This window comes from Paramormyrops kingsleyae, chromosome 16, assembly GCF_048594095.1.
Source record: "Paramormyrops kingsleyae isolate MSU_618 chromosome 16, PKINGS_0.4, whole genome shotgun sequence".
Taxonomy (NCBI): Eukaryota; Metazoa; Chordata; class Actinopteri; order Osteoglossiformes; family Mormyridae; genus Paramormyrops; species Paramormyrops kingsleyae.
The window spans coordinates 8,371,918-8,385,787 of record NC_132812.1 but is presented as its reverse complement, the minus strand read 5'-3'; the positions used below and the strand labels follow the sequence as shown (position 1 = coordinate 8,385,787).

Sequence of the window (13,870 nt, the reverse complement as noted above, 5' to 3'; positions counted from 1 at the left end):
GCCACATGAAGACTGACCTAGACAGCACTGGGTACAAAGCTGGGGGACATCCTGAATGGGATGCCAGTCCAACATGTAATCATATCTTTGTGGGGACTGTCCATTCATTTCTATGGGAAAAATCCTCATCCAACCAATGACAACCTTAACCCCTTCCCAGCCCTAACATTAACTACAAGTAAACAAATAAAATACAAGTGTTTTTGCATTTTTAGTTTAAAATTTTTAGTTTTTAGTTTAAAACTCAAGACTTGCAGTAAAAGATTTTTATAAAACTGAATTTCCTCTTGTGGGGAAAAATGTTCCCACAAGGTCAAAGTAACAGGTCTTTATCACATTTTGGAATGCACTACCCTGCCTCCCCCAGACACACACACACAATCATAGACTGTGGGAAACTTATGGTGCTTTTCCACTGTCACCAGGAACCGAGCCGTACCAAAACTGATGGTTTTCCATTGCAAAGTCTGCAAGCCATACCTGGGCCATACTCAACCTGTACCTGTGCTGACACAGCTCTACCAGAAAGTGTGACCAACCCGAGCTAGTTGCATCACCATCATCTGTTTGGTTGAAAGCATGGAGATGCCAGTGATCTGCGTCGATATATATGGAATATCTGAAGGAAAGTAATGGCATATTCTATAGGCTATATGATTAATTACTAATAGCTTCACACATCGCGATGTATTAATACATTCCAGATAACTTGTAACTTGAACAGTTCCAATCTCCTACTTAGAAAGTACTATATAACACCTGAACGGAACTAATTCATAATGCAGATTACGCAAATAAATGCTAATTCCACCCACGTTTGATTCTAATCATAACACAGTGATTCTCAAAGACATGATAGTGGAAATTAGCACACGACTTAAAAAAAATGCACATAGTAAATTATGATGTTTTACGTCTCTGTCGCTCTCCATACCCGGCAGTGCCTTAACTAAGCCAACCCTTCTGCAGTGGAAAACCAAAGCAAGCCGCAATTGCGCCGTAACTAGTCTCTCTTCGCAGAATGAGTCGGTTCCTGTATGCCAGTGGAAAAGCGCCATTAGGGTGTGTCTGAAATCGCATATTTGTTTATTATCTAGGAGCCAAAATACAATATGAGACATGAGCAGTATATCAGAACCCTCAGTATGGATGACACAGTAGGCGACTGGTACTCGGATAGCATACTACATTATGCAAAATTCCTAAGTGTGCAACCAATCAATGCTACGCTATCGCACAAGGTCACTGGAGCAGTAAAGAATGTTGTTTGCTCAGAAATGTTTTTAAAGATGCGTCATTTCTGTATAAATGTACATAGAAAATAATGTCCAGTTACATTAGTTGACACAAATAAGTATTTTTTTCATTGATAGTTCTTTTCATTGAGAGATCAACATCATTGGTAAACATCCAGGTTAGGCAATTTGCAAGATGGCATCAACAGTGTGTGCGAATGCATACATACGGTTCTCAAACACATAGTTAAGTACGTACTGCATAAAGAGTCAAGTAGTAGGCCATTAGTGGCCATAAGTGGAAATTAGTGGGAGAACATTTTAAAATGAATTTGAGAAAGTACTTCTTTACACAGGGAGTAGTTAGAGTATGGAATAGTCTTCTTGTTAGTGTAGCGCAAGCTAAAACCCTGGGGTCCTTTAAATCAGAGCTAGATAAGATTTTAACAACTCTGAGCTATTAGTTAAGTTCTCCCCAAATGAGCTTGATGGGCTGAATGGTCTCCTCTCGTTTATAAATTTATTATGTTCTCATGTAGGCTTCTAACAAAATTTAGTAGCTACTATGTAAGTTTGCGATTTCAGACATACGCTTAGACACACCACTTAGTCTAACTGGATGGACACGGGGAAAACGTGCAAATTACACACACACACACACACATACACACACACACACACACACAGTGGGCACATGATTTAACCCCCCACCCTAGGGGTGTGCAACAACAGTACTATTCACCAAGTCACTGTGTCATCCTGTGATTGATTCAGATAATTATTATTCCTGTAACCTGTGTAATTCTGTGGCTAATGAGAATGCTGGAAACCATTATGAAGGAAATTACAGCAAAGCCACACAACCGCGCATATGACCTTGGATTTATCACACAGCATAAAAATCCTCGTACACAAGTGAAGGTTTGCAATCTGCAGCAATAAACGCCTGCATAGGGTTTTTGAATAGTGAGTCATTGATGCAGGAATATGCCTGGGAAAAGGATAAAATCGGGTGGGGGACATCGTCTTATGTCTCACGTGTTGTTAAAAATGACAACTTGATATCAGCAGAGTTATACTTCAGGGGGAAGTAAAACAAAGGATAGTTTTTTATCATCTGACAGTTCAAGTCAAATGATCCAATTGTATAATCCAGCATAATTTTTGGATGAATGTACACATTTGAATGTCAGATGAGAAACCACTTAGGTACTGTATATATAGGTGAGTTGCTATATCTTAGAATGGTGATCCCACTAGTTTAAGGACATCAGCTGATGAGTTATTTAAAAACAACTGGATGGTCAGTGAGCCTTTTTTCTCTTTCAGCTGTGTCTCATGCACCCCCTTGGGACAGCGCTGTGTATACAACCTTCAGGATGGTGGTGTCCAGTTTAATCCTTGGTGGGCCATAGATCAAGCCAGCTGCTTTTTCTCCACTCTGTCAGTTCAGTCCAAGGTATGACGGATTCCATTACAATGTCATTATCTCCTCTATTTACAAACCCATTTCCAAAAAAGTTGGGACGCCGTGTAAAAATGTAAAAACAGAATATAAACCCATTTCTTTTCATTTAATTGAAAATACAACAAAAGCCAACATATCAAATATTGAAACTGAGATTTTATTGTTTTTATCACAAATACAGCTCTGGAAAAAATAAAAAGACCAGAGCTAAATTTTTTGTTGCATTAATTTCTCATTTATGGGAGTGCATCTGTGTAAAATATACATTTTTTGTAACCTGTAGCGTGGCTCTTTCCTGCTTCTCATTGATGAAGGGCTTCTGCCTTGCATTATGGGACTTCGGACCTGCTTCTAGGAGCCTGACACAAACTTGTCCTAGCAGTACATTTCACACCACTTTATGTTTCCCATTCTTTTTGAGGGTCACTTGATGTCATCCTCTGATCCATGAGGCACTGTTGGATAAGTTAACGGTCATCTCTGGCATTAGAAAGTCACTTCTGTCCTCTACCTGGCTGGTTTTTGGTTGTTACCAGTGTCTCCTGCTTCACATTGTTCTTGAGAATTGTGGTCTTAGAAACATTGAGCCTGGAAGCAACCTGCTGCTCAGTGTAGCCATCTGCCAGCAGAAACAGGATTAAACCAGGATTAAACAATACAGATTTTTTTACAATATGGAATGGACTCATTTTTTTCCAGAGCTGTGTATGCTCAATTTGAATTTGTTGACAGCAACAATGTTTAAAAAAAGTTGGGGCATGTTTACCACTGTATTGCATCACCTCTTCTTCTAATAACACTCTAAAGATTTGGGAACTGAGGAAATGAGTTGCTGAAGTTTTGTAGGTAAAATGTTGTCCCATTCTTGGCTGATATAAGATTTCAGCTTGTCAACAGTTCAGCGTCTCCTTTGTTGTATGTTTCGTTTCATGATGCACTAAACGTTTTCAATGGGTGACAGGGCTGGTCACTCTTCTACTACAGAGCCATCCTGTGATATGCTCAGAATGCGATTTGGCATTGTCTTGCTGAAATATATGCAGCCTTCACTGAAAAAGACATTACCTGGCAGCATATGCAAAACCTGTATATATCATACAGCATTAATGGTGCTTTCCCAGATGTGCAAGCTACCCAAGCCATGGGCACTGATGCACCCCCACACCATCACGGATGCTGGCTTTTGAAATGTCTACTAATAGAAAGCTGGATGGTCCCTCTCCTTTTTAGCCTGGAGGACACAACGTCCATGATTTCCAAAAAGAATCTGAAATTTTGATGCATTAGGCCACAGGACAGTTTTCCCTTTTGCCTCAGTCCATCTTAAACGAACTTGGGCTCAGAGGAGCCGGCGGTGTTTCTGGATTATGTTTAGATATGGTTTCTCCTTGGCATGGTACAGTTTCATGCTGCCTTTGTGGATGCAGTGAAAACTGTTTACACAGACTATAGTTTTTGTGTTCCTGAGCCCATGCAGGAATTTTGACTATAGAATTGTGTCTGTTTTTAAAGCAGAGCTGTCTGAGGTCACAAAGATCACAGCTATCCATCAGTGGTTTTCGGCCTTGTCCCTTGTGTACAGAGATTCCTCAAAATTCTCTTTTAAATGATATATTAGGTACCGTAGATGATGAATTTCTTTGCGATATTACTTTCAGGAAAATTATTCTTAAATTACTGCACTATTTGCTCATAGAGTCTTTCACAGAGTGGTGAAGCTCTCCCCATCTTCACTGCACAGTGATGAATCTCTCCCCATCTTCACTGCATAGTGGTGAAGCTCTCCCCATCTTCACTGCACAGTGATGAATCTCTCCCCATCTTCACTGCATAGTGGTGAACCTCTCCCCATATTCACTGCACAGAGTGGTGAAGCTCTCCCCATCTTCACTGCACAGTGGTGAACCTCTCCCCATATTCACTGCACAGAGATTGTGCCCCTGGGAGGCTCTTTTTATATCTAATCATCTTACCGACCTGTTGCCAGCTAACCTAGTTAGTTGTGAGATGTTCAACTAGGTGTTTTTGTTTTAGCATCACACAACTTTTCCAGTCTTTATTTGCCCCTGTCCCAACTTTTTTGAAATGTGTAACTGGCCTCGAATTAAAATTGAGCATATATTTCGCATAAAACACATTTTCTCACTTTCAACATTTGATATGCTGTCTTTGTTGTATTTTTAATTAAATGTGGGTTTATATAATTTGCTAAGTCATTGCATTCTATTTTTATTTACATTTTTCACAGCATCCCATCTTTTTTGGAAACAGAGTTGTATTCCAGTGAGGCTTCTACGAAAATGCAGCATTGATTTTTTTTTCACCAGAGTACATGGCAAAATATCTCTGCTCTCCAAATGCACTGCAAATGTCACTGGCCATGAGTGGACAGAAACCCGAGTCCCTTAGACAGACACCAGTGCCTAACTCTTCAGCTTATGAATCCTTCTCAAGTCATCCCTGAAGATCATTTCCAGAGAGGGACAAATGAAAGGTAGTTCAGTTAAGCCTCACAGTGTTGGTGCCTCAGGGGGTGTAGCATAGCCCCCCACCTCCAGGGTTATTGGTTTCATTCCTACTGTCACAGTGGGGCATGAAGGAAGGACGAGCCACAGCACGACTTACAAACAAACAGGAACTTTATTCAAACAGAACTCAGACATGCATGAAACAAAAGGGACCAAACAGGGTCAAACCAAAAGCAGGTAGGTTAGACAAGGATAAACAAGGGCTGGAACAGGCAAACAAAAACATCCATAAAAAAATCACAGAACCACTGGCACATATAAGCTCCACAATAACCAACACACACACACACACACACACACATATATATATATATATATATTGGTGATGAGGCTAGACAAGAAACAAGGTGTGGGCTATTGATGAATAACCAAACACTAGGGGTTAGGGGTAACAAGACAGGGGTGAGGCTCATAAAACACAGCAACACCTACTGGTCAAGCTGGGAACTGGAAGACAGGATAGGGAAGAGACTGATCCTGACACCTGAGTACCAGTTTGTACCTTTGCTTGTCACTGGGGCTGTACCCTCAAGGGTCTGCCAGTTGTACCCTTAACTGTAGGTAACTGAAACTTTAAGACACAGATATGGGGAGAGTTTCCTGAATCCTTCTTAATGCTACGTCGTTCATAAGTTCTATGTTAGAAGATAGAACTTACAAATGATGTTGCATTAATAAGGCTTTGGGAAACCTACCCCTGGACTCTCAGGATCATTTTTGTATCATTGAGAGTACATTAATGTTGTTTGTTCCTTGGGGATTTCTCAAAGTCTATTTCTGTACCATAAATTAGACTAAAAGGTACATTTTCCTACAGCTAAGGTACAAGCAGCAGACCCTTGAGGATACAGCCCCAGTGACAAGCAAAGATACAAATCGCTGCTCTTTTTTCTGACAGTATGTCCTCATCAGTGTGTGAAGAGCTAACCCTTTCTCCCCATCTTTGTGGATTTCCTTTGGTTCCTCCTGCAGTCCAGAGACATTTTTTGCATTTTTCTTGTCCTGTCTCTCTCTGCACTTTATGTATACAAGTAGTACAGTGCCATGGGCAACATTACTTTATGTCACTATATGCAGTGTACTCAATATGGTTGGTGCGACAATAAAGCCCCACTTGACTGACTTGACGTGGGGTTAGACTAATTGATTTCTCTCTGGGTGTGTGTATGCCCTGTGATGGACTGGCATCCCATCTAGAATTCTCTGCCTTATGCCCTGTGCTTCCGGGGATAGCCTGTTTTCCAGTACCCTGAACTAAATCAATGATGTCTTTCTCTGGTATTACTTGTACGGGTAGACAGTAACCGCGTGTCTGTACAATAACACAAATATCACTTTGATGTGTAGAATATTCAGTGACATTTTTCTGAATATATGTTTCCTTAAAAGCCTATGCACAATGAATGTGAACCTTGTTTAAAATTCATTGGATTGCTCTTTAATTTTATTTAATATGATCTGTGCTATTAATGTGGTATTAAGGTATTTGTGGATTCCATAAGTGTTTTTTTTTTATGTCAAGGTCTTTGAAGTCACCAACTGCAGAGAATGCAGGCAACTCTGGGCAGTGTCTGTGCAAGAGCTGCACTGGCACAGCAAGACCCCGACCATCTGTCCTGCGAGTCCAGAAGCGCAGAGGCCCGGTTTATCGCGCATTCCTCCACTCACCTAGTATCCTGCCAAGCGTCGTCTTAGGGGACGGGCTTGACATGCAAATCACCATAACTGATAAAGTTTGAACGCAGTCACATGATTTGTTGTTTGTTCAGAGTTCACAGCTTGAGATTACGTTTGGGTTTCCAGTAACCGTTTATATAACATCTAATTTGTGCAGCTGCTTGAAATTTGGACTGAAAATCTGAGCGTTTACTGGATTGCTCCTCATAAAATCTAATATCAATGACCAGTCAGCTGATTTTCAGAATCCAGCTGCTCTCCATTATTACATTTTGAAGAAGCTTTGTAGTAATTTTTGTGTAGTTTTTTCCCCCTAAACATTAATATATATAGATGGTGAGCTGTTGAGCACGCACTACATCCCAGCCTCGTTACTATAGCACAACACATACGCCCCAAGCCATCTGCACTTACAGCGACAAGCGGGGTCACCTTGACACAGACTTGGGCAGAAGGACAACCTTCTCGAGAAACTGAGGACACCATCTCATCGGCCTCATCCACGGGATCAGGGCACGTGGCCTCATTAGCAGAATGCGTTTAGGATGACCTGGCATCAGTAATTACCGCCTCCTCCCATGTCTTCTCTATAATTGTCTTTTAGAGTCCAGGGCATGCTCATCATTTGCCCATGAGCACCCCCCCCCCAACAAGATTTTCCTTCAGCAGCATATATACCACTGGCCCACTGGCAACGCAAGCACAAAAGCACCCATGAGGGTGAATTTTTGTTTAAACCACCGCTAACTGCTATATATCCATGAGTAATATGTGCACAGTTCTGAATTTTGGCCTGAATCCTTTCCTGCTTGCTGAAGGAAGACAGAAGGACACAGTGGGGTGGGGGACAGGGGTGAGAGGTGGGGGGGGGGGGGTGGTGGTGACTGTTGACAGTTCATCAAACGTGTTCAGTGGCAGCAAATCTGCATTACATTAATATCCCAAAAAATCCTATCAAATCTGATCTTTACATTAAACAGAGGCTGAGTAACACTTGATCTGTCTTTTTGTTCCGTTGTCATTCTCCCATTTTCATTTCATCAAGGAGACAGATGCTCTTCCAGTACAGCATAGGTAACGAAGACATGACAGGGATATGCCTTTTAATGAAAAGTTATATAAAATATTATAAGTGAATAAAAAACAAGCCTCCTTTGCCATTGCACATACTGTTTGGTTACCATTGTAATATTAGATTCTTTCTCCATTGCTACAATACTTCCCATTGTATCTAAGGGAGGTGTCGCTCCTGTGTTTTCCAGCTGAGTGTATACGGCTTTAACCTGACATTAGCTGGAGTAGGCCAAAGGTTACCTGCTATGCACAATGCATGACTTACAGTCCCTTAGACACCAATAGCATCCATGAAGAAAGTCACTAAAGATCTGGTCAAACCCAGTAACACACACACAAACATACTGCAGGCGTGGCAGATTTGAAGTAGTAGCAGATGTTTTCAACAAACTATAGAAATAGATTATCCTAATTATCTTCCTGTCAGTTATACATTGATATAGGTCACAAAGGGAGCGGTTTAAACTCGTCATTTCAACATGATTACACTAATAAGTGCAATAAAATAATGACCTTAGAATACATGTTCATTAATTATAATTATGCAACTAAATATTAAATAAAAACAAATCAATGAGTGTGTTGTGGATTGCAATTCAGGTTAAAATCTGCTTCAAGAGAACAGACCTATGCAATGTTAGTTAAGATACAAGGTGAAATGAATATTCATATTGGTTACACGAAGCGCTACGGTCACGTTGGTAGCCGGTCCAGTTAAATAGGTAGTGCGCATTTTCTTTGGCGAAGGTTGTTCGAGACTTTATGCGTAAGTTTCAGGAGGGGATCCTAATCCTATACAGAAACCTAACTATTAGCAGGTGTAAACGTCAACAACAGCATAAAATCATTAATCTATGCCTTGCTATAATCCGACAGTAGGTGTCCATTGTGCCTCTAAAACAATATGTATTGCTTACGCATTTGTTCAGATTTTAAGCAGGGCGCAAGAATTATTTTAGAAAGTTTAATGTGTTCAAATTGAACGGAGTCGAAAAAAGTATCGGACGTGATTGCACTTAGTTTCTTTCTATAAATGCTATTATTACCAAACATTAACGTACCAAGTGAAAATAACACCCAAACTACACATGGCGGGTGATACAACGTTCTAAATTGGTTACTTCTAATGTTTTTTTTTTTGGTGTGAAGTGAAATACGGTACATTTGCACTTTTATTGGTAATGAAAATAACGATCTTGCCCTTCAATTGTCCTTCACAGTTATTTTATTATAATTTCATTCTTGATTATAAAAAATTCGCATTAGTCACTTAAATTACAGACATTCGTACGGACTGCTTGCACTTCATAAACAATATTTAACCATATGTTTTTTTAACTTTCTGACTTTACAGCGATTAAATAAAATGGCACAGTCTGTTCATGTACTAAAAGTATTAAACCAGTGAGTCACAGACACCAAGGACATGCCAAACGATCCAGTGACAGGGGGAACGCTGCTCAGTTTTTACTTAATACGACCTTTCAGAAATGCGGTGATTCAACACAGTAGACTATAGGCTACTAAACATACCTGTAAGTGTTGTAAATGCTGCATGAAAATTAATTAGCATCGTTCTCACAGAAAACGAATGTGGCACTAAGGTTGTGCAGAAGATGCTCTACGCAGTGATTCAGGTGGTGATTCACCTTGTGCTGTGTGGCTCCAGGAAACAACGAAAACTTGGGATCAAGGAGCTGAACTCCTTGTAAAATGCGAAACGCAGTCCTGAAGGATGTTAAGTCCTTTTTGGTATCGGACATCTATCGTGGCTTCAGTAAACTTGAGTTCATGTGTTTTAGATATTGGAATAAATGTTACATTGTTTTTAAACAGGGTACACAAAATGTCCTATTCTGCATACGAATGGACACAGTGTTTATAATGTTTTGTTTAATAGCCTAAAATCATCTTTGTTTTAAAGTTAGAACTATTAAGTATCCACTTATTCCCAAGTTAGCCTACTTGAAATTTTATAATTATGCACGACTGTGGCTTGATGGTCGCAGTTGATTTTGTGACAGTAATTGGGAAAATGGTTGAAAAAACGTCGAAGAAATGCAACGTTCCCTTTGTAACTCTATTGAAAACAGACGTTTAAAGCGGCGCAGGTGGTCCTATATTTCTAATCAATATTTCACGATTTCGTTGCAAGCACTGTGATTACGCGTGGGCTGGGTACACCGCCTAATGCAAACAAAGACCCCCATCGGATATACACTATCTTCGCGTTTTCGATCACTTTGATCAAAACGAACATGATTATTTTTTGCCACATTTGACATTCTTTGCTGTGGTTATTCGGCAACAGATGAAGAGACATGCCGGTGTACTTACCAGGGGTCACCCTGACTTCGCGAGAAATACTATCAGGCTTTTCAGTTTGTGTTGTCTAATCGGCGTCCAGTTCTCCCATTCAGATTCCGTGATCACAATCCACGTCTCGACATATATACCATAAAATCACATAGAGGATGAGAAGAATTGCGAAAATAAACAAGGCTACTAATATAGCTTTGGTCACCGGAGATATAAGAGACTGCATGTCACCAGTGGGCTGCAACAGAAGGACACTATCTGCAACCGCACTTAAAAGCGCAATGATGGACACGGAGTGTCTCCCACAGCAGAAAGCCGGAGCCTAGCGATCTGCATTGGTTCGTGCCAAGTTGATGAGTTAAGGAGAAACGGTTCGGCTTCTCGAAATCATCCCGAGGTCTAAACTCTACGCTACCTTGGTCGCCCATTGTTTATACATCATATATACAAAATTCATAATTCATGCAGGGAGCGACCATTGCTTTGCCCGCTTCTCTCTGACAGCGAGGATGTCGGGCTTTGCGCCGAATGCTTTTCAAAGTCAGGATGCATAGCAAAGTTCCTGCCCCCTGTCTTTGAAGCTTGACTGCTGAGAAAAATATTAAAATAACGATACAGCTTTGTCTTCATTCAGAAGCTTTCTTGGTTTTAATGGATTCGTTATTATTCAAATTGTTTGAATTTCAGGTGGGGAAAGGTTATTGTGGTGTTTTAAAACCTGCTGGAGTCATTTCGCTGTGAGTAATTTTACAATCACTTCATTTTACAGTAAGAATTGCTGTTTTTCCCTAATGTAATAAGATTTAGGCTATAAGGCTAACAACATGGCAGAAAATAAACCACCGGTTACCAATATTATACGAAACCGAAACTTCTGAACATTTGGTAGGCTAAATGTGAGTACTTTTAAGGTTTTTGTCTCGGCTTGGTGACCTGTATATAGGGCCTATGTATATACAAAACATATTATTTATTTAAAGTGAAACATTTTATATAGTAGCACGATTACTCTCAGACGAAAACGACAGGAATGCCCCACAAGTGGTCTGATCTAGGCAAACGTGATATCTTTCGCGTTCGCTAGATGGCGCAATTTGCGGGTTTCTTTAACCCACAATTGTACTTTACAGTAAATATCTGTTAACGATACTTAATACATTTAATCGCATTTTTTTCCCCTGATACAGTACATACACGCTCATGTTAAATTAAAAATACATTTAATTCAAAGCAATTAGTTACTACTTCTATCTGTAATTTCTTATTAAAATGCATTTTATTTGAATTGTCAAGGTGCATTTAAACAGTTCCTCTGTTCCTCTGTTTTTGATATTTCCCCTAATGCCATCTACTTTTGTCCATCCATGTTCTTTCTAGTTTGCTAGATCATGTCCACCATGTCACATTTATAAAATATATCAGAGAGTCTAACCATTTTGTAGTTTTTAGTATATGGAAGTGGATCACTGACAAGTTGACCCCATAAGCATTAGCAAATTAAGTTAGACTGGACTAAGACACTCTATTTACTACCCAGGAAATGGTCGACAATACAGATATGTTGTGCTTTTCATATTTAGAAAGGACATGAATAAGTTTACTTATAGTTTACTTATACTGATTTCTGTATATATCTATTCGCAAACAAGAAGGTGGGAAATTAACCAGATTCAAAGAAATCATCCAAGAGGAATCTGGGAAAAAATGATTGGTTAAAGTGGAGAAGCCAAAGAAATCAAAGTGGCCGTTGAATTTTCAAAAAGAAATGAAGACAAAATAGGAAAGTGAAGCATCTCTAAAAACAACTAAATCGCTGATTCCAGAAAGAAACTAGGAAAAATGAAGACCAATTTTACAACATCCACAAAGTAACTGAAGAAAATAAAAGTGGAAGAACAAGGGCTATTTTTCAAAACATCAATAGGATTAAAAAGAGGTGGGAGTGCAAGACGATCAATGTGCAAATACTACTGACAGGACAAAAAGTAAGCAAAATGAAGGAATACACAGAATTAAAATCAAAACGTGCTTTACTGGCCTTGAAATTCACACAAGGAATTTGTCTTGTAGTAATACAGGTATGTACTAGAAAACAGAGTATAGATCAGAGAAAAGTAAAACATTAAAAAATTCACAGGGAACAGACGTAAAACATTAAATGACAAATATGTTTAAAAGAATAGTGCTGGATATTAGAGGTAGTAATTATGTGCATTTGTATATTGAGAGGTCTTTCATTTGTTTCAACTATTTCTGAAGGATTAAGCTGCTATTGTGTCTTTAGTGAGCGGAATCTCATCCCAAAAGGGACAGTGGGCAGTGTGTGAGGGGTTGGCAACGATCCTGCTTGATTTTTTTTAACCCCGGAACTGTAAGGGCCCTGCAGGGAGAGCAGGTCATAGACAATGATTTTCTGAACACACTGGATGATGTGCTGGAGTCCTTAACCAAAACAGGCAATGAAATGATGCATTATTTTCCCTCTGCACAAGTATATTGGGATGCTTTTTTCACATGTCGTCTTGCTTATCCTTTCACACACACCTGTAATCATTTTTGTGGGGACCGCTCATTGATTTTTATGGGAAAAATGCTAATGCTAACTATGACAACCTTAACCTCTACCCAGTCCCAATCTTAACCGTAAGCATTACAAGAGCTTTTGCAATTTTAGGTTTTTGATTGCAGAGATGAATTTTTTGAAAATTTTGAAATTTCCCTGGAAACTGGTCATCACATTCATAACATTGTGGAGACATTTGGTCCCCAAGGTAAGGTATATATGGACCAAACACACGCGCCTACACACACGCACACACACACAGTTGAGAGTGAAGCCTGAGGTCCAACCACAGTATCACCCATTTATCCAGTGCCACTCGACTATTTTGGGGGTGGGGGGATTTAGGGCCTGTAGATGTGATCCTGCCAAGGCCAGGGTTTAAACCAGCAACTTTCCAATCACAGGCACACAGGCCTAACTCTCTTAGCCAGTGATGAATACTGCTGAAAAGGAAGGTCATGATAGGTAGCATCCCAACTGAAATTATTACAAGTAAACCTAGAAGAATGGAAGTGTAAACTAAATTGGAGAACAGCTCACTGTCTTCCCATGCGTACACACCATGGGCGGCGAGGGCGTCAAAGCCAACGGAAGTCATTAATACTGTATGGGAGAGCGTGTCAACAGGCAGTGCGAAGTGGCACAGCATGTCGCGATTTGGGCAGTGAGGGCAACAAAATAAAGTTGAAGCCTGGTCCACTTTACAGTAAAGAGCTATGACATGGTTTGGCAGCAACCAATCAGAATGTAGAGATGCTCCACTACGGAGAGTTCCACAGAGCACAAGCATGTAAACTTTTGTTCCGACCAAACAGTTCCCAAGCACCGTCACGATGTAAACCATGAGATTGAGGGCACTTTTCCACCACACCAAATATGGTACTTTTGGTATGGTTCTTTCAGTACTTTCGTTTTTCCACTGACTTCCGGTCGAGTACCAGTACCAAAAGTGCCAAACCAGCTGGGGTACTTTTTTGGTACTTCGGTACTATGGGGTGGGACTTGA

At 40.1% G+C, this 13,870-nt stretch overlaps 1 protein-coding gene across 1 annotated transcript in view; it reads right to left on the bottom strand.

Annotated features, from left to right (window-relative positions):
- Nucleotides 1-10,827, bottom strand: part of dhrsx (dehydrogenase/reductase (SDR family) X-linked) — a 43,951-nt gene extending 33,124 nt beyond the window's left edge. Inside the window, exon 1 of the mRNA XM_023821615.2 lies at nt 10,320-10,827. The gene's annotated coding sequence lies outside the window, so the exon portion shown is untranslated. The remainder of the gene's footprint in view (nt 1-10,319) is intronic.
- Between the last annotated feature and the right edge of the window lie 3,043 nt (nt 10,828-13,870).